At 34.2% G+C, this 25,820-nt stretch overlaps 1 long non-coding RNA gene and 2 pseudogenes across 1 annotated transcript; 2 read left to right on the forward strand and 1 right to left on the reverse strand.

Annotated features, from left to right (window-relative positions):
* Nucleotides 1-5: 5 nt before the first annotated feature.
* Nucleotides 6-7,968, forward strand: LOC134269001 (uncharacterized; annotated as a pseudogene).
* Nucleotides 7,969-22,903: 14,935 nt separating this feature from the next.
* On the forward strand, nucleotides 22,904-24,058 carry LOC134268999 (uncharacterized). Its single transcript, XR_009992480.1, has 2 exons — nucleotides 22,904-23,248; nucleotides 23,836-24,058. It is a non-coding gene; the product is annotated as an uncharacterized LOC134268999 (long non-coding RNA).
* Nucleotides 24,059-24,082: 24 nt separating this feature from the next.
* LOC134269000 (uncharacterized) lies at nucleotides 24,083-24,776 on the reverse strand (annotated as a pseudogene).
* Nucleotides 24,777-25,820: the final 1,044 nt, after the last annotated feature.

The following is a 25,820-nucleotide window of genomic DNA, read 5'->3' on the forward strand; positions in this document are numbered from 1 at the left end:
TGAACCTGCCATTTGTTAGCTCCGGTTTATTCAAGAAAAGAAGTGACGAAGTCAGTGAAACGTTACAGAGAGTTGCCCGTACTTCCTTGGACAAAGCTTTGTCTAAGGAAGTAGAAATGACAGTTAATGGTAATTGCATTTTACAATTTTGATTATATTACATAGGTGTGTCGGAAGCAAATTGAAATTGAAGGGGGTAATCAAAAGTGGGGGGACAAAACCACCAAAAAAAAGGTACCCCCCAATTTTCGATGCCTATAACAGGTTCGCCCCCCCCCCCCAGGTCCGACGCCCATGTATAATCATGAAAAATGTTTCTTATGACTGTATTGAAACTTGGTTATAAAGAAGTCACCGGGACCTATAATTACTTCGCTATGTCCATAATTCATTATACAGTGCATCCGTATAAAGGAATTGTTTAAATTTATATAGCTGGGGATCCAAGATAACTTCGCTATATCCATGAATTTGCAATATCCATGCTCGTACTAAACCAATTTTACTGTATCTAGTCAGTAATCAAAATTTGTTCTCAGATTTAGGGAAATCTTATCTGATTTAACATAGTTAAAAACCATTTTGAAAATATTGACAGTGCTATGCTAATTTTTGTATCGATGGGAATATGTATCCTACCGCCCCAAGAAATCCACCCCATGGATATCCACCCCATGCAACTACTGAGCATGCGAAAGGCAGTGTTGCCTTGGCGGATGAAACCTGCCTGCAAGGTGAGAATCAAAAGAGTCATAAACACCCATCTTATACATGTTAATTTAAGGCCATAACAATTAAGGGGAATCTTATCTGATATTGCAATATTAAAAACCATTGTGAAAATATTGACAATGCTATGCTTGTTTTTGTATAGATTGGATTATCCATCCTACTGCCCCAAGAAATCCGCCCCATGCAACTACTGAGCATGCGAAAGGCAGTGTTGCCTTGGCGGATGAAGCCAGCCTGCAAGGTGAGAATCAAAAGAGTCATTAAGACCCATCTGGTACATGCTAATTAAAAGCCATGACAATTTAGGGGAATCTTAACTGATATTGCAAAATTTTAAAAACCATTGTGAAAATATTGACAGTGCTATGCTTATTTTTGGATAGATGGGAATATCCATCCTACCTCCCCAAGAAATCCGCCCCGTGGATATCCACCCCATGCAACTACTGAGCATGCAAAAGGCAGTGATGCCTTGGCGGATGAAGCCTGTCTGCAAGGTGAGAATCAAAAGGGTCATAAAGACCCATTTTATACATGTTAATTTAAGGCCATAACAATTAAGGGGAATCTTATCTGATAATGCAAAATTAAAAACCATTGTGTAAATATTGACAATGCTATGCTTGTTTTTGTATAGATTGGATTATCCATCCTACTGCCCCAAGAAATCCGCCCCATGCAACTACTGAGCATGCGAAAGGCAGTGTTGCCTTGGCGGATGAAGCCAGCCTGCAAGGTGAGAATCAAAAGAGTCATTAAGACCCATCTGGTACATGCTAATTAAAAGCCATGACAATTTAGGGGAATCTTAACAGATGTTGCAAAATTTAAAAACCAATGTGAATTTATTGACAGTGCTATGCTTATTTTTGGATAGATGGGAATATGTGTCCTACCACCCCAAGAAATCCGCCCCATGGATATCTACCCCATGCAACTACTGAGAATGTAAAAGGCAGTTTTGCCTTGGCGGATGAAGCCTGCCTGCAAGGTGAGAATCAAGAGTCATAAAGACCCATCTAGTACATGTTAATTAAGGTACAGTGATACTCTGATAAGAGAGATAACTCTTAATGACACAAATGTCTATTATTCCTTTATAAATTTGTCATGTTTAAGTGCCATTTTTGTTAAATTTTGCTCCGCAAGCCATGCTATTTTGTTTGTATTTTATTCAGCATAGACATTTCCTTTGGAAAATCATTAAAGTTAAGGAAAAATTTCATATGAGTGAGCAGGGGGATTATGAACCTTAAAGGACATGACAATTTAGGGGAATCTTATCTGATATTGCTTTAATTTCAGAGTTGTAAAATTAAAAACCATTGTGAAAAATATATAAATATAAAGGTGTGCAAAGTAGGGGACTATTCAGTAAATTATCAACATATGCTACCTGCCTTATTTATGCAGGCAAAAACTATATTCATGAGCAGAAATCACTGTTGTTTATTTTTAAATTTATATAGGGATAGGGAAAGTAAATGGAGAAAAATTAATTCATTTACATATTCTATTTCTAATATAATGCTAAGAATAGTTTTATCTGTTAAATATTGTGAAATTAACTGTATATAAGCTACCTTTTTTCATTTTACTTCTAAGGGCAGATCACTTTAACTGCATAAAATTACCATATAACTAGCACTCTTTGTGCAGTTTTTAAGAGCTTTCTTAAGACAAAATTTGAATGTAGTTTCCATTATTAAATCCCAAAATTAAATAACATTCTCATATATCTGAAATATCAATTTTCCTCAATTAATATTCAGTACATTAACATATTGTATTTTTTTTAATTTTCAGATGGTAACCCTGATTTCATTTTATCTGCTCCAGATATCCATGTTACAGGCATTATTGCCTCTGCTGATGGGGCATACCAAAACTGAGGTTCTGGAAAAAGTCTCAACAGTCTTTCAGGTACCTACATATACATAGCTAATAATTCAGAATAAGAATCTATTTTGAAATTGATGAAACCAAGGATTAAAGATATGAAAGAAGGCCAATTTTAAAGTTTTTTAATAAGTACAGAAATCCTCTAGGCAAGAATAGGTCTTGCCACAAAAAATACACATGTATGGAAGCCCTATAGTCCTAAATATTCAGAAGGTATGGCAAAGGTTGAAAATTTTAAAAAGTATGTCAAACTCCAAGGTCAAGGTTCTTGGTATCGAATGAAGGGTCTTCTCACAAGGATTACATATGTGAAGTATAAGATCACCAGTCCTTAGCATTCAAAAGTTATGGCAAAGGTTAAAGAGAGACAGCTAGACAGACAGACAGACAGGATAAAAACTATATACCCCCGAAACTTCGTTTACAAGAAGCTTATTGCAAAGCTTATGTGAGCTTTCAGCCGGGATGTCAGCTAAAAGAATTAAAGAGAAATATTACAGATATCTTGATTTATTAACTCTCTTAATATTTTAGGTACAGCAACTCTTATAGGAAAAAGAACTGGAAAAGTTATTGCTGCTACATCAATATCCTAAAGATGCAGAACTTGTACACTTGCGAAATAGAGGAAAGTTACCCCAAGGAAGCATAAATGTGTCAAAAACTGGACAGGGTCAGCAAAGTCAATGGAGGCTGATATGGTGGTGGAAATGCTTAAAGATGTAAAGGAAAGGAATGCCACAGTTACTACACTGATAGGGGATGATGACACAACAGGATCTCAACGGGCAAGAGAAGAGGTTTTTAAAGAGATGGAAAAAGTCAGTGACAGCAATCATGTTAAAAAAAAACATTTCCAATCAGCTGTTTAAATTAAAAGGAAACTTCCAAGAAATGTCTGTGAAAACCATCAATGCTGTTATCAAAAGCTTTGAGTACATGCTAGCACAATCTAAGGGTTCAACCGATTTGATAAAGAAGAACATGGATTCAGTAGTACTTCATCAATTTGGTACCCATGAAAACTGTGGAAACTGGTGCAGAATGAAGAGTGATGGATCCAAAAAGCACAAAAACTTACCGTGGGGTGCTGACCTGAAGAATGAACAACTGAAAGAAGATCTTTTAAAAATTTTCAGAAAGTTAGATGTGCAGAAACTAAGCAAATTAGACAGCACCAATGCCAATGAAAGTTTTAATAATATACTTCGATCCAAAGCACCCAAAGACAAGCACTACAGTGAAAGTGGCAGTCTACAGAATCGGCTTGCAGTTGCTGTTAGTCAAAAAAATGAAGGCTACGGTTACATTCCCAAGGTAATATTATTGATACTGTTCACCATCTACAACTATAAATGTACTTTTTTTCCACAGGATCAAAATTCTGTGAAGTCTCAATTTCTGTTTAATATATGCAAGTAGAACTTTGCACAGATTTCTGAAGATTCGTACATAGCATAAATTAATACCACATAGGAAGAATGATTTCTACAGTAATACAGCAAATCTCGGTTATAACGAAGTCAGAATTCGCAATATCTGTGTTTGTACTAATTAGTTATTAAAATTACTTTATAAACAAGTTTTACTGTATTGTGAAATTCTTGGCCCCAGGGTTAAAAGTTCTATTAGTTTGGTGGGGATTGCATGATGAAAATGCATTTTTTCTTTGAACTTAAAATCCATTAATGCTTTGAAAATTTATTCTCTACCCCTGAGCATTCAGTAAGCAAAGTACAAAGTTTATATGCAAGGGTAATTGATCTTGTAGGGGAATTTGAACACTACATATGTATTTAGAGAAGTTATTCCCCTTTCCTATTATCCATAACACTTCAAAAAGGGATCAGAAGGTCAAAAAATGTGATTTATTTAGATGTCACAAATGTTGAGCGCCATGAAAGTGCAACATACCTCGGTAATAAAGCCAATATCAAAATACACATTCACATACAAATGTAGAAGTTAAGCTGCATAACTTATGCAAATTACCGGTATACTCGAGTATCTCTTCTATTTTGCAAAAGGCCATGCTAAAACACACAAACTAAAACACCCTCACACATGCACGTAACTTCATTCCCTCTGACTTGGTTGTGAGGGGATATTATGTAATTTTTTTGTCAGTATTTGTGTAAATGTTTTTTGCAAGATTTCATTTTTTCTTGTTTTTAATAGGTAAATGCAGACCTTTGTTTGAGTCCAGGAAATGCAACTACAATGCGTGCTACGCTAAGAGATAAAGATGTGGAAAGAAAACGCTAAGTGGCCAAAACAAACAAATTCAAAGTGAGTATGTTAAAATAAATCAATTTAAGTTGTAACATGTAATTTGATTGGATAAAACATTTAGTTTATATTGTATAAAGTAAGTTGCCTACATCACAATGACATCTATACTTTTAAAATATGCTTAAATTGAAGCCTATTTTGGGGTAAAAGTGTCTTATTGTCTACACTGAAATCAAATAATAAGGAATGAAGCTTATGTAGTTACAGTAAAAGAGAGCTTGGGGGCAGTTCACACTTTTTTATAAACCACTTTGCATGGGTTGAAATAATCTTCATTTAGTCCAAAGAATTAAATAATATCAATCAATCAATCTATTTCTTGAAAAAGAATCACTGATATGAGTTTACAAAAAAAACTTATTTTAAATGTCTGCTTTTTATAATATATTTCAGATACTTGAACGCTTGAATCAGGTGCATATAACTTTGTCTCACGAAACCAAGAGAAACATTTTAAATGATTTTGGGGAATACTCAACAGAGAAAATCATTCAAGGCATTGCTGAAGGAAAAGACGCAAAGCTGAATGGTGACAATTTAGATCTCTACGTTACCACTAACGATGTCCGGATGGACAATAAGAACCAAGATTACCACTTCTTTGCAACTGATTTAACTTTTGATAGAGTTAATATCCGAGATCTTGATGACTCAAAACCAGTTGAAGATGCAGAAAACATTACATACAAAAACTTTGTACCATCACCAAATGAAAACTCCAAGTATAAGGAGTCAATGAAAGTTCTTTTGGGAAGGATCTTTTGCGAGTACTTTGACTATTTCAGTTGGATGAAAACAATTATACCTGCACATATTCCCCACGATCAAAAGAATGCCATGTCCAAAAAACTGAGGTTTTTATCTTACCTGTCTTGCTTAAGAAGGAACACTATCTGATTGTATTCATATCTTGAAATCCTATGAACAACAGCTGACATCATGGTATACAAAAGCTGGAAGAGGTGTGCATGTACTTTTTGAAATATGTTTAATATTACATGTAATGATAATCTAGTAAGCCCTCTAAAAGCTCAAATTAATCCTGTGTCTGTTAGTGATACTTTATAATAAAGTATTTTTTTCTAATAAATAAAACAATCAAAAATAATTTCAAGTTAAAGATGTATAAGTAATTTTAAAGATTGTTTATATGAAAACCTTCAGGAAACACAGATCGAGACATACACAAAATCCCTGTATTAATAATTAAATTTTTAAGTGACTTGTACAGGTACCTGTAAAATAAAATACAGAAAATTCTCAACAGAAATGTCAGACCATATATTGTTTTAAAATATATTTCAGCATCAGATCTTGATGATTTAAAGGTTCCAGTTGGTGGGGATCAATTAACGAGAGTCCGCCTACAGTCAGCCAAGGCATTGCAAGATGGGGCATTGAGAGCAACAGACAGACTAGAACACTAAGATCCTATGATTGTGGAAATGTTTCATACATTAATGGATCTTTTAGAGGTAGATAAAATTATTACTAGTAGTTGAACATTTCTATTCATTTGAACCCCTCTTATCAAATAAATCCCATCCCAATGTTGAAACTGGATCTTATTTTTTTTTCTCGTCATTTTCAGAAATTGTACAAGCGTTTTTTTTTTTTAATACTGCGAGTGGTAGAGAGAAAGGAACAGTCTACCACATCAAGGTGCTTATTGAAAGATCAAACGTTAATTGAAAAGTAAAGTCTCGTTTTGAAGTAAGTTTGTTACCTTTAGAATTTTGTTAAAGGAACCCATTTAATTATACAATTTAAAGAACCCGTTTAATTATAATCTTAAAATTCAATTACTATTGTTTACTTTAGGCTCATGAGGACTTCATATTAACAGTTGGCTCTGCGTACTTCTTGTCATATATACTCCACTTTTTTGGAATGAAAACCTTGACAGACGAGCCACAGCACTCATAAATATCAAAGAAAAACAAGAAAATGCTACATAATCAAAAAAAGGAGGAAATTTTTTTCTCAGCTACTTGGAGAAATAGTTGAAGAGTTGATGTTGCACTAATATTTAAGAAAGTATATGATTTAAATGTATATTTGAGTGTGGTTTTTGCTTCTATAAATATTTCATTTCATTTTCACATCAATGAATCTTGATCCTTTTTATTTTTTTAACAGCCACAATTTCTATTAACAGTGGATATATTGGGAGCCTGTGTCAATGTGAACAGCACAATAAATGAAAAAGGCTTATTAAATTTCCAACTAGAAATTAACAATACCAAATACTTATTTCTACTAACACCAGAGCAAGTTAAAAGAGGAGAGACGATAACTTTTTCGGTGTCAAATAATGAAATTCCATTCACAATTTCACAAGCGGAACCCTAAGATGAAGATGCAGATGGTTTACAAAATTATGTCATGCAATTTCTCCAGTGGTATTTCATAATTTTAACATTAAAAGATGCCATCAAAGAGGGAGATTCTTGTAGAACAAACATAACTCTGAAATTCTGCATACCAATATTTTTCAGTCATTCAGTGTACTCCAAGTATTTGGAGGTGTGTATAGAATATTTTCTAAAAACAGAGATAATGCTGTCAGAAAAGATGGCAATGAAAGTTAGATAAGGTTCATTTGTAAATCTAAGTGGACGTGGAGGTGAAAACAAAGCAGCAGATTTGCAGAAAGAGAACGAAGTTATGGTATTAAAAGAGTTAATACGGGGGCTAGGCTCCAATAAAACTGAAAAAGCCATCGTTACAATGACAAAGGCAGCACCAGTCATACAAGATGTTGTATGTAATTTTGATAGAATGCTTGGTCTTCGCGATAAAAAGACAAATCACAAGAAGCGTTCATTTCAGGATGTATTCTCAAAGAACTTCTTACTTTGAAAATTTGGGAAAAAAACAATTGGAAGACAATTAGATAACTTTCCAAAAAAAGCAATGTCCCCTTTTACTGTGGATCCAATCCATTTCAAGGATGTGGTAATGAAAAAAGCACAAAGACTAAAACGAGGAATAGTTATCCCTTCACCAGCAACAAGTGATGATGAAAGTGACACAGAATGAAAATAAATATAATGATATCAGATATAGTTCATTGTTTTCTGTTCTTTTATTTTCATTTTCTCAATTTTCAAAGAGTATTAGCCAGTTCACAAGTCCCAAAAGAAACTAGTGCTAATTGTAACGGGGACCGTTACAGATGTTCCCCAAACGCTCCCCAACTCTCCTTTTGTGCCATATTACCTGTAAGCTTCATTAAATAAGACAAACTCTATGTATTTGAGACTTAAACAACATATACCCGGAAGTGTACGAAGTTCATTCAAATTTTAGCATTGCATTTAGCATGACCATATCATTTTGTCTACACAATCCATATACTTTAATATACTAAAAATTAAAGTATTTTATCCAAAAGTAATAAAAAATACGCTCATTCAAGTGTATTTTTGATTTTGTTCATTTCACGTGCACGCACGTGCATACATAAGCACGGTGACCATACCTTCTTGTAGAAGTCCATTACATCTATCTATGTTCTAAATCCCACCCCATATGGTTGAAAACCAAGGGCGTTATACCTGTTTAAAGTTTCAGCCAATCAGATTGCAGCGCACGTACACGCACGTGTATGCATGTGCATGGTGACCATACCTTTCTTGTAGTAGTCTATTATATCTATCTATGTTCCAAATCCCATCCTGTTTGGTTGGAAACCAAAGGAGTTATAACTGTTTAAAGTTTCAGCCAATCAGATTGCAGCGCACGTACACGCATGTGTATCCATGTGCATGTTGACCATACTTTTTTGTAGTGGTTCATTATATCTATCTATGTTTCAAATCCCATCCTCTTTGGTTGAAAACCAAATGAGTTATAGCTATTTAAAGTTTAAGCCAATCAGATTGCAGCGCACGTGCATGCACGTGTTTTCATGATAATTGCTGTATATAATATTGTAGGATATCCTAATGCATGGCTATGTTTAAAATTTCAAAGCATTTCATCAAGAAACAAAAAAGATATTGAGATTTTTGTTTCAGCCAATCAGAGTGCAGCGCACGTGCATGCGCGTGAGATCTTGCTATTTTGACCATGTCATATTGTCTATGCTACAAATGTATCCTTATATTATGAGTTCTAAAGCATTTCATCAAAAATTTAAAAAGTTACATCTATATCAATTAAATCTGTCATTTATCATGTTGCACGTGCGCGGTCTTGCAAGCACGTGCGCGCAAAATGACCTTCGTTCCGCAAATCTACATTACATGTCTACTGACCCTAAAAACATTTCACCTTAGTCTGATGTGTAGTTTACAAGATCACTCGCGGACAAAATTTTCCCAGGAAGAAAAATAATAAGAATAACTAGAAACTCTTGTTGCTACAGCAACAAAGAAGGTCTTCCGTTCTCCTCTATTTGTCTGCATGAATGAGCTTTTATCTAGGTTAAAAAAAAGAATATAATATTTTAAATGATTTCTGCAAAACAAACGGCCGGAGGTATAATTTACCAAGATTCTCTACGTTACTTTAGACAATTATTGTCTTAATAACATTTTAAAAAATCATTTTCAATATTTTTATCACTATCTGTGTCGACCGGAAGTGATGGCAACGCATTTTACCCTATAGTTGTTTCCCAATCTTCATGGTGTATTATTCATATATGTTTAGTGCGTTGATCTGTTACAGTTTAAGAGATCTCGTAATGTTAACTTCTCTTTTTGAGGACAAAAAAATCACGTGACAGGAAGAAAATTTTTAAAAAAAAAATTGAGGTTACTCTAGACATTTCAGTCTGAATAACATGTCCTAAAATCATTTTAAATGCTCTTTTTATAAAAAAAAAAATATGCAGTTTTTCTCGTATAACCGGAAGTTCTCGTTTTTGTTTCCACTGGGACTGACATATTTCAAAATTACAAATAAGATGCTATAATGTATTAATAAGAAAGATTCCATAAGAGAAGTTGAATATTTATTTGTCACTTCCTGTAACAACCGGAAGTGATGGCAGACAATGTTAACCAAAATAGATTTGTCTACTCATCAAGATCTATCACTCCTATAAGTTTGGTATCTCAATCTCTTACCGTTTAGCTATGATAACTTCTGATTTTGAGGACAGGATATCATGCAACCGGAAATGAATTTTACAAAGATATTTGTCGTTACTGAAGACAGTTGCAGTCTAAATAACATATCCAAAAATTATTACAAATACTTTATAAATAGAAAATATTTATGAGAAAGAAAAATACTCAAATTATGTAGTTTTTCTCTTATAACCGGAAGTTGACGTTTTTTGTTTCCGGTAGTACTGAAATATTTCTAAACTACAAATAAGATGCTATAATGTGATGCAAAAACAGTTTCATAAAAGAAAAGTGGAAAATTTCGATTTTTTTGATAACTTCCTGTGGCGATCGGAAGTGACGGCTGACAATCTTATCACAACTGATTTTGCCTACTATCAAGATCTATCACTCCTATAAGTTTGGTTTCTTAGTCTCTTACCGTTTATGAGATTTAGCTATGATAACTTCTAATTTTGAGGACAGGAAATCACGCGACCGGAAGTGAATTTTACAAAGATATTTGTCGTTACTGTAGAAATTTGCAGTCTTAATAACATATTCAAAAATCATTACAAATACTTAATAAATAGAAAATATTTATGACAATGAAAAACACTCAAATAATGTAGTTTTTCTCTTATAACCGGAAGTTGACGTTTTTTGTTTCCGGTAGTACTGAAATATTTCTAAACTACAAATAAGATGCTATAAAGTGATGCAAAAACAGTTTCATAAAAGAAAAGTGGAAAATTTCGATTTTTTTGATCACTTCCTGTTACGACCGGAAGTGACGGCTGACAATCTTATCACAACTGATTTTGCCTACTCATCAAGATCTATCACTCCTATAAGTTTGGTATCTCAATCTCTTACCGTTTACGAGATCTAGCTATGATAACTTCTCATTTTGAGGACAGGAAATCATGCAACCGGAAGTGAATTTTACAAAGATATTTGTCGTTACTGAAGACAGTTGCAGTCTAAATAACATATCCAAAAATTATTACAAATACTTTATAAATAGAAAATATTTATGAGAAAGAAAAATACTCAAATTATGTAGTTTTTCTCTATTAACCGAAAGTTGACGTTTTTTTGTTTCCGGTTGTACTGAAATATTTCTAAACTACAAATAAGATACTATAATGTGATGCAAAAACAGTTTCATAAAAGAAAAGTGGAAAATTTCGATTTTTTTGATAACTTCCTGTGACGACCGGAAGTGACGGCTGACAATCTTATCACAACTGATTTTGCCTACTCATCAAGATCTATCACTCCTATAAGTTTGGTTTCTTAGTCTCTTACCGTTTATGAGATTTGGCTATGATAACTTCTCATTTTGAGGACAGGAAATCACGCGACCGGAAGTGAATTTTACAAAGATATTTGTCGTTACTGTAGACATTTGCAGTCTTAATAACATATTCAAAAATCATTACAAATACTTAATAAATAGAAAATATTTATGACAATGAAAAACACTCAAATAATGTAGTTTTTCTCTTATAACCGGAAGTTGACGTTTTTTGTTTCCGGTAGTACTGAAATATTTCTAAGCTACAAATAAGATGCTATAAAGTGATGCAAAAACAGTTTCATAAAAGAAAAGTGGAAAATTTCGATTTTTTTGATCACTTCCTGTTACGACCGGAAGTGACGGCTGACAATCTTATCACAACTGATTTTGCCTACTCATCAAGATCTATCACTCCTATAAGTTTGGTATCTCAATCTCTTACCGTTTACGAGATCTAGCTATGATAACTTCTCATTTTGAGGACAGGAAATCATGCAACCGGAAATGAATTTTACAAAGATATTTGTCGTTACTGAAGACAGTTGCAGTCTAAATAACATATCCAAAAATTATTACAAATACTTTATAAATAGAAAATATTTATGAGAAAGAAAAATACTCAAATTATGTAGTTTTTCTCTATTAACCGAAAGTTGACGTTTTTTGTTTCCGGTTGTACTGAAATATTTCTAAACTACAAATAAGATGCTATAAAGTGATGCAAAAACAGTTTCATAAAAGAAAAGTGGAAAATTTCGATTTTTTTCATCACTTCCTGTGACGACCGGAAGTGACGGCTGACAATCTTATCACAACTGATTTTGCCTACTCATCAAGATCTATCACTCCTATAAGTTTTGTGTCTTAATCTCTTACCGTTTACGAGATGTAGCTATGATAACTTCTCATTTTGAGGACAGGAAATCACGCGACCGGAAGTGAATTTTACAAAGATATTTGTCGTTACTGTAGACATTTGCAGGCTAAATAACATATTCAAAAATCAGTACAAATACTTTATCTATGAAAAATATTTATGAGAAAGAAAAATACTCAAAATATGCAGTTTTTCTCTTAAAACCGGAAGTTGACGTTTTTGTTTCCGGTGGGACTGATATATTTCGAAAGTACAAATAAGATGTTATAATGTGATGCTAAAAAAGATTCAAGAAAGAAAAGTTGAAATTTTCGATTTCTTAGATCACTTCCTGTGACGACCGGAAGTGACGGCGGACGATCTTAACCCAAATGGACATGCCTACTTATTAAGATCTATTACTCATATAAGTTTGTTGTCTTTATCTCTTACCGTTTCTGAGATATGACTTAGACAAAATAATTTTTAAAAAAGCGGAAATCGGACATATCTGACGACCGGAAGTGAATTTTGAAAAAATGAAAAAAACGCCTGGGCGTATTTTTGTTCTCTATCATCTCTGAAAATTTCATGAAATTCTGTCCAGCCATCTTTGAGAAATCTTGCCGACAAGATTTGGGGAAAAAATAATAATAACTAGTGCTAATTGTAACGGGGACCGTTACAGATGTTCCCCAAACGCTCCCCAACTCTTTTTTGGTGCCATATTCCCTGTAAGCTTCATTAAATAAGACAAACTCTGTGCATTATTAACTTTAACAACGTTTTATCAGAAGAATACCAATTATACTCAAATTTTAGCATTGCACCCGTGCGCATATGAATGTATGTGCGTTATGATCACATCATCTTGTCTACACTATCTACAAATTTTAATATACAATATATTAAAGCATTCAGTCAAAAAGTAAGAAAAATCACTCTTTCAAGTGTATTTTTCATTTCACTCGTTCCAAATGCACGCACGTGCGTGCACGTGCATGATGACCATACCTTCTTGTAGCAGTCCCTAATATCTATCTATATTCTAAATCCCATCCTCTTTGGTTGAAAAACAAGGGAGTTATAGCCATTTCAAGTTTAAGCCAATCAGATTGCAGCACACGTGCATGCGTGTGATTTCATGATTTTTTTCTTTATCATATTGTAGGATATCCTAATGCATGACTATGTTTTAAATTTCAAAGCATTTCGTCAAAAAACAAAGGAGATATCGCCATTTAATGTTTCAGCCAATCAGATTGCAGCAAGCGGGCATGCACATGCTTTCATGAAAATTCTTATATATCATGCTGTAGATCTTCATAATATGAGTCTGTGTTCAAAATTTCAAAGGATTATGACAAGAAACAAGATAGATATTGAGAATTTAATTTCAGCCAATCAGAGCGAAGCACACGTGCATGCGCGTGAGATCTTACTTTTTTGACCATGTCATTTTGTCTATGCTTCTAATATATACTTATAATATGAGTTTCAAAGCATTTCAACAATAATTTAAATAGTTACGTCTGTATCAATTATATTGGACATTTCTCGCGTTGCACGTGCGAGCTCTTGCAAGCACATGTGCATGCACATGCTTTCATGATAAATCTTATATTACAGGCTGTAGATCTCCCTAATGTATGACTATGTTCAAAATTTCAAATGATTTTATCAAAAGACAAAAAAGATATTGAGACTTTAGTTTCAGCCAATCAGAGCGAAGCGCACGTGCATGAGCGTGCGATCTTGCTATTTTGACCGTGTCATCTTGTGCATACTACTAATATATCCTTACATTATAAGTTTCAAAACATTTCGTCACAAAATAGAAAAGTTACGGTTATATCCATTATATATTGGTCATTTTAAGTTTTGCACGTGCGCGCTCTTGCAAGCACGTGCGCGCAAAATGACCTTGATTCCGCAAATCTACATAACATGCCTACTTACCCTAAAAAGGTTTCACCTAAGTCGGATGTGTAGTTTACAAGATCACTCGCGGACAAAATTTTCCCAGGAAGAAAAATAATAATAATAAGAATAATAATAATAAGAAACAGAGTAAAAACAATATGTTCCCCAACTTCGTTTGGGGAACATAATAATAATAAGAAAAAACAGTAGAATCACTATAAGGTCTTCCGACTGAAACGGAAGACCTTAATTACAAATTGTCGCCTAGGTTCAGGTCAAAATATGGCGGACGCAAAATAATTCCTGAATTTTCCTCTTTAACTCGAGCATTCCTTCATTGGACAGGTCTGATGTTTAATATGAGATTATAAACCCTGTGTTAACTTTCTTAGTTTAGCGGAATCATGAACATTTTCGGCGAGATGAATGAATTGTTTACAGTAGCGATGAGGCCACCGCGCAGCTGTGAGCGGATCCAGGGATTTATGAATGAATTAAAAGAGATGGAAATAGAGTTTGATTTCTTTTATTTTATTTAATGACATTATTCATATGCAAGTAAAAGATATACAAGAAAATGCGAGATGCTAATAAATGCAGCTGACAATCTTTTTTTTTCTCAAGATAATTTTTTTTTAATGAAATAATTCTAAATTCTACAGACAAAACATAGGATGAATGAATGATAGCTAATTATCAGATGACATAAGGGGAACTAAATTTTTTATGAATGAAACTTTTGAAACGTTACTTGTAAGTTGTATATGTTATATCTGCAAATTCTACCTGGCTGTGCTCTTCCGAGGAGGGGGGGGGGGGGCTGTCTTGAATATAGACTTGTAAATTACTATCATTTTGTAGATAGAATTAAGCCTTATCATTTTCTTAACTTTAAGAAGAGTGCCTTGTTATGTAAATGTCATGCTCATTTTATGTAGAATGTAAAACATTGAAGCGGAATTAGCATCCATTTCAATAAGTGAGAAAGGTGGGGGCTAGGTTTCTTACAGTTTTCAAAAAAAAAAAAAAATGGGCGGCGGGGGATAAGATGCACACACATGATATATGTTTCATACATTTTATATGCTAAAAAAACTCGACTCTGCGGAACCAGAGAAGGTTTTTCTACAGATCCACTCCCCAGCACGGGGAAGACCTTACCTGCACAAGGGCACCATGTGTACTACCCGCGCAGCCTCTTTATGAGAAAATGAAATGAATATTTTTTAGTGTTTAAGAAAACGTTGAACCTACGCTTGCGAAAGTTCTAAGACATTCAAAGATATTTAATTTCTTCTTTATCAAATCAAGAAACTGGTTATACGTTAAATCAGCTAATAGGGGCCTTCACTTATGCCATGAATATCACAGAAAAAGATAGAAAGAAAGACAAAGAAATTTAAAAAATCGACTTTTAATCCCCTTTTTCGCGACGACCGGAAGAATTGACGACGGACAAAATGTTGTTCGACACATCTTCAAGTCATGATCTATGATATCCGACACAGTAAACTTTCATATCTTAAGCTGTTCGGGAGAAATGGACCGGACAAAGGTCATTTCCAGAAGTTGGTCAATACGAAAATAGTAAGAATACTAGAAACTCTTGTTGCTACAGCAACAAAGAAGGTCTTCCGTTCTTCTCTATTTATCTGTAAGAAGGATATTTTTCGATTTGAAGAAAAAAAAAACAAAATGCAAAAAAAAAAAAAAAAAAATAATTCCTCCATCTGGGCTCGATCCCAAAACCAATAGTATGACAGTCGGACACGCTAACCAATGAGCCACCGAATTCCACAACAATAAAGGAATTTTGTGAGCTTATTATTTTAAGGTTGAAGAAAATAGTTTCAAAGTGAAAGAAATAGTTTCGTAGTAAAGTCCCGGTCAAATTTCTTAGAAAACTGAGATATTCCCTGTTTGATGTGATATTGTATGTAGGAAAATGATTAGAATAATTATGGGACACATTTGCAGTGAAGCAATGACACTTAGCATATACAGAGTTGTAAAAGCGAAAGTAATACACGTGGTCAGTTGCAGAGGAAATTCAAAATCCCGGAAAAACAGTGAATGAGTCATGGGCATTTTTTCAACACCATATCGTATCAAGCGGGGTAACTGCAATTAACCTCAATTGCGTGGAAATTTAATTGATTTGAAAAATCGTCATTTCCGAGTTTCAGCCGATTCATATCTAAATCTAAATAAAATTAAAATAAATTCCATACACCTAAGAAAGCAAGAATACTTGGTATTAAAATGTCGTAATAGAGCAGAAGAATCGAATGATATTAACAATAATTGCAGAAATAGCCAATACGACTTTTAATTAATTTTTATGCTAAGCAATAACTTAATTTCAGACAGAAAAAAAATGCAGATTTTGCCGATATTCACTAGAATTTCAAAATACTTCAGAGACTCACCTTAAAACTCTCAGGACACTTTCTTTCAGGTCTCTTGTTTCTTTTATTACGATTCTTATGCCGATATTTCGTTTCGTTTGACTTGTAGACATTTTCTCTAAGTTGGTATTGATTGTTTTGTTTTTTTTTTTTTTGGAGAAGGGAGGGGATATTTTATAAGCATTTGTTAGAGTAAGAGTTGCAAATACCTCCACGACCGTAAGCTTGATTGTGACCTTTGGGTCAATGGGGCCAAAGAACAAGGTCAAAGGTCAAGGTCATCAGAAGAGAGAGAGAGAGAGAGAAAGAGAGAGGTAAACTTGAGATAAACACTTGAAGCTGAATCTAGATAAAGGTAATGAATATTTCTTTATTACTTTTTGAGTAAGGGTCAAAGGTCTCATTTTGAGGTTTCTCTAGACATTTGCAGTCTGAATAACATGTCCCAAAATCATTTCAAATACTCTTTTTATAAAAGATATTTATGGGATAGTAAGAAACTCAATTTATGCAGTTTTTCTCTCATAACCGGAAGTCGTCGTTTTTGTTTCCAATGGGACTGACATATTTCAAAACTACTAGTAAGAAGCTATAAGATAATACTAAGAAAGATTCCATAAAGAAAAGTTTAAAATTTTGATTTCTTTGATCACTTCCTGTGACAACCGGAAGTGACGGTGGATGATCTTAAACTCAAAGGATTTGTCTTCTTATCAAGGTCTACCACCCCTAGAAGTTTGGTGCCTTAATCTCTTACCGTTAATAAGATCTAGTAAATAAATGATAACTTCTGATTTTGAGGACAGGAAGTCTCGCGACCGGAAGTGAATTTTACTGAGATATTAGGCATTACTGTAGACATTTGTAGTCTGAATAACATATCCAAAAATCATTACAAATACTTTGGTTATAAAAAGTATTTATGGGAAAGAAAAATATTCAAATTATGTAGTTTTTCTCTTTCAACCGGAAGTTGACGATTTTGTTTCCGGTGATACTATCATATTTCAAAACTACAAATTAGATGCTTTAATGTGATGCAAAAGTTTCTATAAAGAAAAGTTGAATTTTTCGATTTCTTTGATCACTTCCTGTGACAACCGGAAGTGACGGCGGACAATGTTATCCCAACTGGTTTTGCCTACTCATCAAGATCTACCACTTGAAACAGTTTGGTGTCTTAATCTCTTATCGTTTACGAGATCTAGCTATGATAACCTCTCAATTTAAGGACAGAAAATCACGCGACCGGAAATGAATTTAACAAAGATATTTGACCTTCCTGTAGACATTTGCAGTCTGAATTACATATCCAAAAATCGTTACAAATATGTCATGTATAAGAAATATTTAGGAGAAAGAAAAATACTAAAATTATGCAGTTTTTCTCTTAAAACCGGAAGTTGACGTTTTTGTTTCCGGTTGGACTGATATATTTAAAGATACAAATAAAACATTATAACGTCATGCCAGAAAATTTTAATAAAAGAAAATTTGAACATTTTGATTTTTTAGAACACTTCCTGTGACGACCGGAAGTGACGGCCGACAATCTTATCCGAACTGAATTTGCCTACTCATCAAGATCTACCAATTGTATAAGTTTAGTGTCTTAATCTTTTTCCGTTTACGAGATCTAGCTATGATAAGTACTCATTTTGAGGACAGAAAATCACGCGACCTGATGTGAATTTTACAAAGATATTTGACGTTAATGTAGTCATTTGCAGTCTGAATAACATATCCAAAAATCATTACAAATACGTTATCTATAAAAAATATTTATGGGAAAGAAAAATACTGAAAATATGCAGTTTTTCTCTTATAACCGGAAGTTGTCGTTTTTGTTTCCGGTGGGACTGACATATTTCGAAAGAACAATTAAAATACTATAACGTGATGCAAAAAAGTTTCATACAAGGAAAAGTTGAAATTTTCGATTTCTTAGATCACTTCCTGTGACGACCGGAAGTGACGGAGGACGGATATAAACAGATTGCACAAATCTACTTATCATGATCTATTATTCCTGAAAGTTTTATGTCTTAATCTGTTATCGTTTCTGAGATATCGTCCGGACATGATCACTTTTGGAAAAACGGAAATCGGACATATTTGACGACGGGAAGTGAATTTTGAAAAACTGAAAACTACATTTGAAAGATATTTTTACTCTCTATCATCCCTGAAAATTTCATAAGAATCTGTCCAGTCATCTCTGAGAAATCGTCAAAAAAAGAAATTACAAAAGGGGAAAAAAAATAATAATAATAATAATAATAAAAAGAAACAGTAGAATCACTATAAGGTCTTCCGTCTGAAACGGAAGACCTTAATAATAATAAGAAACAGAGTAAAAACAATATGTTCCCCAACTTCGTTTGGGGAACATAATTAATATAATGTAATGTTTCATAACAGGTTATTAACACTTTGTGAGGCTTCTTTTTGAAAGAATTCAGGGGTTCAAATTCTACCAGTAATGTCCATCATGTAGATTAAGATAGATCGAGCCAATGAATTAACATGCAAAAATGAACATTCAAAGTTTTTAAATATATTGAACAAGTGTTTTACAATTTGAGCAGCAATTAAGCTTATCTCCTGAATACACAGGACTATCAAATCCAAAGTAATTTATATATAATTACGAGCATGAGTCTTAAACAACCTTGATTTGTACAGTATTTTCGCATATCTTCTGTCACTCCTTTTCTATTTTTTGCAATGTCACTTTGGTTGTAAAACATTGTAGCTGTGGCTGCTTGTCTTAGTTGTCCAGCTCTTCCAATTTCCTGGAGGTATTTTCCCATTGTTGTGGGGGGTCTACTGTGGATGATCTGCTCAACACTAGGTGCATTAACACCCATTCCAAGAGCAACTGTTGCAAAAACCAAACGCAGTTTACAGTGTATTGAATTTGATTCATGTTTTAAGCCAGATGCTATATGGCATTCACAATTTTGAAAGAGGCACCATTGATCATCATAACAATACACTTAACAGTTGCTTAGCTTGGTAACTGAATACCCATACGCAAGGTAGGGGAACAAAAAGGCACTCCAAGTAATCAGTAATATTCAGCAATAATCAGTAGAGCCCCTTACACGGTGACATAAACCCCTTACACTAGGTCCAAACATTGCACAAATTTTTAAAAGGCACCGTTAAAATTGCCTATCAAAAAAATATATAAATGTTTTATAAATACATAGGAGCAGATTTCAAACAATAAATTCATTTTCAGTACATAAGCAGAGCCCCACCCCCACCCCCACCCAACCCCTGAACCTGGGGCCTTAAATACACAATTCTGCAAATTAGGGTTCTTGCTCATCATAACTACAGGTAGTTCATCTACTTCGTACCCAGAGACAGAGAAGAAAATTAAATGAATTTTCACTATATAATCAATAGAACCCCGGCCTAACACCAGAACCCTTGACCCTGGGACCATAAAATTCACAATTTTGGTTGAGGCACTCTTGCTCATCATTACTATGCACTTAGTAAGTTTATTAAATACCTAGGAGCAGAGAAGAAGATTTTCTGAGAATTCGTGTATTTTCACCATATAATCAATATACCCCCCCCCCCAAACACTAGAACCCTTGACCCTGGGGCCATAAAATTCACTATTTCGGTAGAGGCGCTCTTTGTCATCATAACTATGCACTTAGTTTATTTAATACCTAGGAGCAGAGAAGAAGATTTTCAAAGAATTCATGTATTTTCACTGTATATTCAATAGAGCCCCCCCCCTACACCAGCACCCTTGACCCTGGGGTCATAAAATTCTCAATTTTGGTAGAGGCAATCATGCTCATTATAACTATGCACTTAGTTAGTGTATTTAATACCCAGGAGCAGAGAAGAAGATTTTCAAAGAATTCATGTATTTTCACAATATAATCAATAAACCCCCCAACACCAGAACCCTTGACCCTGGGGCCATAAAATGTGGCTGAAATTGGTTCAGTGGTTGAAGCTGAGAAGAAGCTGAAAATGTTCAAATGTTAACACACGACGGACGAAAACGGATAGCAATAGGTCACCTGAGTTAACTTTACTCAGGTGACCTTAAAACTGATTGTTAATGGCTTGATAAGAGAACAGTCACAGACACAGAGTTCATCATCAGGTTCATCACAGGCCTCAACTTCAGGTTCATTATCAGCTTCCTCAACAACTTCATGTTCCTCAACAACTTCAGGTTCCTCAACAACATCATCAGCTTCAGGATCATCCTTTTCATCATCCCAAACTCCAGGGCCTGCATCATCTGAAGGAATTCATTTATGGACAAGTCAAGAAGAAGACATGTTAGTGCACCTTAGACATGTAAAGAATGATGAATTTCTTAAAACAAGAAACCATCAATCCCTGTGGGGTGAAATTACCAAAGAGCTAAACTCTTCGTTGAAATGTAGCATAACCGCTATTCAGGTAATGAATAAGTATCACAATTTGAAAAAACGCTGGAAGGAAGTTATCGATTCATCTGGAATTAGCATACTTATTTTTATATTCATATGAAGCAGAATTTATGCAAAATCTTTTACGTGAAAAGAAGAAAATACTTGCTGTGGCCTTCAACTCGACATTTAGATATATCGACGACGTATTGTCAATTAATAATGATAATTTCCATTCCTACGTCGACACAATATATCCTGGTGAGCTTGAGATAAAAGATACCATGGAGTCCGACACTTCTGCTTCATACTTGGATATTTTACTTGAAAAAGACACTAATGGTAATCTTAACAACCAAGCTATATGATAAAGGTGATGACTTTAACTTTTCTATCGTCAACTTCCCTTACTTATGCAGCAATATACCTTCATCACCTGCATACGGAGTATTTATATCTCAGTTGATTCGATACGTAAGAGCATGCTCCACGTATGAACAATTTCTTAAACGAGGTAAATTAATGACAAGCAAGTTGATGAAACAAGAATATCAACAGTCTCGTTTAAAGTCATCATTTCGTAAATTCTATGGTCGATACAATGACCTTGTCAGCAAATACAATTTATCATTGAATGAAATGCTGACTGACGCTTTTCATACCAATTGTTAGTCCATTATTTATACACTGAATTGACCACGGATTTTTTCCGTTATTTCCTGATTATGACAACGAGCACACGGCGGGTGTGACCGGTCGGCAGGGGATGCTCACTCCTCCATGGCACCTGATCCCACCTCTGATTTTTCGGAGGTCCTTGTTTGCTCTGCTCTTATTTTGTATATTTGTTGAATGGACGTTGAGATTGAATACTGTTCGTTATTTCCATATCCTTCCTGGAACCAGTGGATCAGAAGCAAAGTATTTTCGACAAAAAGGAGCATTTGATCAAGTATACGGAACAAAAGTTAGTTCGAAACCAGTATGCGTCATGGATACTTTCGAGAAAAAAGAAAAAAACAAACACAGAGCGAAAGGAATCCACAAATCCTGACCAGAAAAATATTAAAAGTAAGAAAAGATCTAGAAGGGGTACATGTACTGACATTGTGGAAACATTAGAAAAACAAAACGTAGAATTTTCAAATAAATTAGAGCATCTACATAAAGAAAAAATGGCCAGACTGGATCGTCTCTTGGACTTGTATGAACAAGAAGCGAACAATTATAATAAATAGTAACTCCATTAAAATTCTTGTATTTGTTTACATGCATTCCAGATAGAATGATCTTTTTAGCTCACCTGAGGCGATTGCTAAAGTGACTTTTTCTGATCACATTTTGTCCGGTGTCCATCTGTCAGTCTAGTTGTCTGTCTGTCTGTAAACTTTTCATGTTTTAGACTTCTCCTTACCAGAACCATTGCTCTAATTTCAACCAAACTTGCCACAAAGGAGAAGGGGATTCAAGTTCATTCAAATGAAGGACCATGCCCTCTTTCAAGGGAATATATTTAGGAATTTCAGGAAACATCCTCAGGTAATGCAGATTCAAGTTTCTCCAAATTATGCCCCCTGTGGTAGGATTGAGCCACAGGCAGTGTAAAATTAAATTGGTTCAAAGAGGGTCACTGTGGGTAGAGGCTAAGGGCTGGGGCCCAATTGGGGTCAAATTTTGACAAATGAATAATTAAGAAAAATATGCTCATGCATGAACAGAATCATCAAGTAGTTTAATATAATCCCCCTCTATATGTAAATTTTCAACACTGAACTGATTTTTATTCAGCCAATGAGCGATGTGGGCTTTGGGCCTCTTATTTATGAAGTTTTAGTTTGATTTGCTCTGAAATAAAATGTTAATGAATAACATGATTCCTTTATTTGTAAATAAATATCTGAAGAACAAAGATTATATTTTGTCTGAATCTCTGATATGTCATCAGGAATGGGGTGATTGAAAAAAGTATTTGATTGAAAATATCAATGTAAGTGAATTTGCATTGAATGGACAAAATTATCAATGTATTTGAAAGTATATCAAAGTAATTTAACCGAATCCTGCTTGTCATGGTATATTTACAAGCTGCAAACGTCTGAGAATGCCAGTATTTCCATTCTGGTACACATTTTGAAAATGATTTGGATCAACATCGTCTTCTTCAATGTATCCTTCCACTTCATCTTCATTCATAACACATATGTTATGTAGAACGCAGCAAGCAAATATAAGTTGGCAAATATCGCCATGATTATGAAAAGGCACATCTCTAAGTCTTCTGAATCGACCTTTCAGGTGTCTAAAAGCCCTCTCCACTGTCTGACCTATGCCTGAGAGCCTTTTGTTGAATTTCACTTGTCTTGTCAGAAGGATATGGAAATAACGAACAGTATTCAATCTCAACGTCCATTAAACAAATATACAAAATAAGAGCAGAGCAAACACGGACCTCCGAAACATCAGAGGTGGGATCAGGTGCCATGGAGGAGTGAGCATCCCCTGCCGACCGGTCACACCCGCCGTGTGCTCGTTGTCATAATCAGGAAATAACGGAAAAAATCCGTAGTCAATTCAGTGTATGAATAATGGACTAACAATTCGTATGAAAAACGTCAGTCAGCATTTCATTAAATGATAAATTGTATTTGCTGACAAGGTTATTGTATCGACCATAGAATTTACGAAAAGATGGCTTTAAACGAGACTGTTGATATTCTTGTTTCATCAACGTGCTTGTCAATAATTAACCTCGTTTTAGAAATTGTTCTTGTGTAGAGCACGCTCTTGCATATCGAATCAACTGAGATATATACAATCCGTATGCAGGTGCTGCATAAGTAAGGGAAGTTGACGATAGAAAAGTTAAAGTCATCACGTTTATCATATAGCTTGGTTGTTAGATTACCATTAATGTCTTTTTCAAGTAAAATATCCAAGTATGAAGTAAAAGTGTCGGACTTACCAAAGTTCTTGAAAGGAGTGATGAGCCAGTTACGCAGTGGATAAGCATTATCTCCAAAGATGTGATGATTTGGGGAAAATAACTCTCCGGCTTCAGCTTTGGTAAACAAGCTTGAGTTTCGCAAAACTCTTGCATCATGCACACAACCTGGCCAACCAGTGTATGCATTAAGGATTTTCATCCTGTTGTCCAATACTATCTGTAAGTGAAAAAGACATACCTGTAATTGCATAGAGGGGTGTCCTTTCCTGTTGTAATAGTCCTGCTCTCCCCCAAAGCAGCTGAATGTCTGATGTGTGATCCATCTATAAAACCTATCACTCCTGGCAAAGAGCATATTTCTTCATTTTCTGTGGCTATTTCTATTTGATGCTGTGGTGAAGGCCAGCGAATTATCTGAAATTTATTAAATAAAGAATGAGATATTTTTCATAGGATGTTAGACATAGAAAAGAAAAGATTAACATGAGAAATCAACATGCATGATCATGTTGTGAAATTGATATTTTAAATTTACTAGGGCTTAAGGGGTCAGAGTGAGTTAATTAAAGAACACATCACCATGATAACTGATAAAATTTAAGAATGCCTCACCCGATTACAAAGTTGTGCCAGGACATTGCATACATCTTTCATTATTTGGTGGACAGTTGACTTTGAAAGACAAAATATATGTGCAGTCTCTTGCATTGACTGGGTCGTTGCCAAACAACTAAGGCACACTAAGAGCTGCTTCTCTGGGGGGCGGTCTGGTGGGGACCAATTCCAGTACTGGTTAGTGAATCGTTAATATTCTCCAAAACAATGTGAAACACGTCTCTGCTCAAACGAAAATTAGTTTAAAAATCGTCAATGTGCTCTGGAATATCCATTTGAAAACTATTTCGGTCACATAATTTTCAATTTCTGGTACATATTCTCGTCTGTAAAAGGGAAAAAATGAATAAATAAACGAATTATGTACATTACAAATGTTTGTATATAGACCCGTTTACTAGGATATGTTTGTATAGAAAAGAAAAAAGTAAAAAAAAAAAACACCATGAATTTATTAATTTTTTTTATATTTATGTAACCGGTTCTTGGTTTGATAAAACAACAAGATGGTTCTCTCGGGTGTGGATCCAATTTATTTTGGTATAGGTTCATATCAGATAAGATCAGATAAGATTCAACCCTACAATAACAGTAACATGTAAGCACATACACACACAAAGCAATACAAAGACAATACATACAGATAATCACAACTTGAACACAATCATTTTTAGTTCACTTACATTTATACCGTTTAAAATTATTAGGTCACACTTCACTCAGTTTAGTTATCTTTTTAAACCATTAAACTTTACTTCTAATTCATAGAAATAACTTATAAACAATATTTACATTAATCAATCTGATCAATACACAAACACATACCCATTTATGGAATAAGGTGAATTCCTAACTCCTAGCTAAACCAATCTGACTTCACTTCAAATATATCTGACCTAATTAACAATACGTAAAATTATAACAAACTCTCAAATCCTTTATTTAGGATGCAAGAATAGATTAAAATAGTTAACTTGCTTTTTATAGATCTTTACCAATCTTTATATACATTCCTTACACACACTCACACTTTATTTAGCAAGTTTAGATTAAAATGAATTAAAATGAATTATTTAGATTTCTCATTCATTAAGAAATTATTTAGATACTTATTTAGTAGTTTAATTATTTATTAAATTACTCACAGGAATAAGGGTGGTGTCTCCAACACTTAAACATAGGTAATTTCACTATACACAGGTACACCCTTCAGAAACCAGTTCTCATAATAAGGGAAATCATTATAGTAATTCCCGCCAATTCTACCTTAGAACCAATCAACCACACTGACCAATAGAAATCAATGTCCCACTACATAATGGAATAACCCATTCACAACATTACCTGGTAGTCTACCTGGAATACAACAC

This window comes from Saccostrea cucullata, unplaced genomic scaffold (genome assembly GCF_032062105.1).
Source record: "Saccostrea cucullata isolate Sc308-1 unplaced genomic scaffold, CSIRO_AGI_Scuc_v1 ctg9347, whole genome shotgun sequence".
NCBI lineage: Eukaryota > Metazoa > Mollusca > Bivalvia > Ostreida > Ostreidae > Saccostrea > Saccostrea cuccullata.